Source organism: Montipora foliosa, chromosome 11, assembly GCF_036669935.1.
Source record: "Montipora foliosa isolate CH-2021 chromosome 11, ASM3666993v2, whole genome shotgun sequence".
Taxonomy (NCBI): Eukaryota; Metazoa; Cnidaria; class Anthozoa; order Scleractinia; family Acroporidae; genus Montipora; species Montipora foliosa.
The window spans coordinates 1,007,104-1,009,603 of NC_090879.1; the positions used below are offsets into that span (position 1 = coordinate 1,007,104).

The 2,500-nt window shown below is 36.7% G+C and overlaps 1 protein-coding gene across 1 annotated transcript in view; it reads left to right on the forward strand.

Moving 5' to 3' along the window:
* LOC137976157 (tetratricopeptide repeat protein 28-like) overlaps positions 1–2,500 on the forward strand; it is a 17,861-nt gene that overhangs the window by 2,077 nt on the left and 13,284 nt on the right. The gene's annotated exons all lie outside the window — the stretch shown is intronic.

Sequence of the window (2,500 nt, forward strand, 5' to 3'; positions counted from 1 at the left end):
TCAGAGGGTTAGATCTAGTAAAGTGACGTCATTTACTCACCAGCTTAAAATGCAGTTCATTTTATATGCAAAACAGTAGTTTAAAAGTCTGAAAGCTCGAAACTCCCGTGCTGCATATTGATTAATCCTGGTACACACGAATTGCATTCTTAAACTCATGAGTCTTTGATGTTATTTTCTCCTCGATCCAGCTCTCTGAACTATTTCAAAGTTAGTAATGGCGGACCATTAAATAGAAAAATTCTAGTTAAAATAAACAGGTGTCTTTTTGAAATCAAGGCGTGGGTCACTTAGTGTTTAGTTAACATAGTTTTGAAATCCAAAGAAAAAGGAGAAGTAAATCGTTGATCGATATTAGCTTAAGTCCTGCTTCGTCGCAAACTTTAGTTTTTATAATTATGGCTTAGACGTAATTTACTTTTAAGATTTTCGTATCTGGCAATTTTGCCTCACCAGTCAAGCGTTATGGCCCAAAGGCAGGAAGTTCCTAACTTGTCATCCTGTTTGATTCCAGAGTTTTTCCCGATTTTGTTAGGTCTTAGGGCGTCCAATAAGCCATCTTCTAATTGAGGTTTCGATAAAGAAACCCAATTTTTGCAGATCTATAAAAATGTTTATTCTCGTCACAACCGTTATTCTAGAGTTACATATTTAGTCTAACACGATAACACAATATAAAAATGACTCAAAATGAAATTATCTCAGACTTTCTTGTTTTTTTAACTTATTCGAAAACTCCATCGGTACATGACTATTTAATTGACAGTTCACTGTGCCGCCTTCTCGACACCACTCAAAATCTTTCTTTCCGCTCTCTTCAACTACTTTAAGTCTTCTGTTGCGGTGTATTGCCATCCACTTAGGGACGATTTTATTTGGGGGATGTGGATATCTTACATTTAAGCCGAAAAAACAAACTATAGGATATGCGTTATTCACAACCAAGGCATCCACAAATACCTGATTATAACATGAATAGGTTTAGTCCATAACATGCGTCAACAATGTATTTGGAATGTTCAGGTATTCAGTTTGTAGAAGCGATTTTAGGTGATTTTTTTAGGGGAAGGGGGGTTTGCAGTCTCTAATAGACCTCAATGCCCCCGCCCCTTCCCTGACAAAAAGGCTTCGAACATAAAGTGTCATGTTCTTACCCAAATGCAATGCAATTCTTTTCTTCATGTGATGGACTTATGATGTTTCACAGTTTCTAATTTTAAAGCTTCAATAGCTGAGAAATAAATTCTCTAACTTGCTCAATGAACCACTGATCCTTGGTGTGCATTTATAAATTATTGTGAACACCCAGTCAACTATGATTAAATAAATGAATAGGAAGGACACTTTATGACAAGTCCTCTCCCGTAAGTTTTTTACTGGGTTGCCGTATGGCAATCCCAGTCGGAAAATGGGTGAGATTTGTTTGTTTGCTTTTTTTTTGTTTGTTTTTTTTCCGTGTCGGGAAAAGTCTTTCCTATCACTCCCTTGCTAAGTGGTGTGTTTGTCCGTAGAGTCTTCTGCGCGTATTTTGTTAGGATTTCAGGGGGTAGTAGAAAGGCGTAGGTTTCTCTGGTGCCCTTATGGAGCTAAAGAATGGAACGTAAATTTGATAAACAAGGCAGGTGGTGAAAAATAAATATCTGGAATCTTAAAAGCGACGAGTAATGGACTTTGACAACAATCTTTCGCCCGTCGAGCCGTAATCAAAGTGAGCTGTAGTTCTAATATTGTACAAGTGTGGTGTTTTGTACAACACTGAAATCAAATTGAAAATTCTCTGGTAACTAATGGGTTTAACAAAGACAGAGAAGGATTTGAACAACTTGGATCTGTGATCTCTGTTGTCTGGCTTATTGTACTCAATTCTGCACAGTCTTCCGGTAACAATTGGAAATTTAACTAATTCTTGGTAGTCAGAAATTATTTGAAAGAAAGCTTGTTGCCCAGTTTTTGCTTGATAATTTAAGTAAAGGATTTTTCAGTAAAGGGTTTGATGCTGAACACTGGTGGGGAAATTTATTTAGTTGCGTTTTTAACATGGAGTGTGTTGGCAGCTTGTTTATGGTAATTCGACACGATTGAGTTTGTTGTCTTCACGCTCGTAATGAAATAGGAAGAAGGGGTTTTTGTCTCTAATAGCAAACATGTTTTTTGTTTCAAAAAAATATTTCGCTGGAAAAGGTGGCCTTGGTGAATTCATCATATTGTGTAATATGTGAGCTTAACTGGATAGTTTTTATGGCAATAGTAAAGCATTTTTGGGGCAAAATGAGGTTAGCGTCTCTTTTTTGTGTTAACCTAATTAAATATACCATTCCTCGTGAGGTTGTATTTCCCGTCTGCCGTAAACTTAATTTCCACTCTCAAAATTACCTCCAGAACCTACTTTTTGCGTAGAATAAGCTTTTGGAATGATGGTTTTGTCTTCTGTGCTGATACTTGACGATTCGGGAACATTTTGTGAAAAAATATTTATAACGAGTCACATGCGCAACTTGAT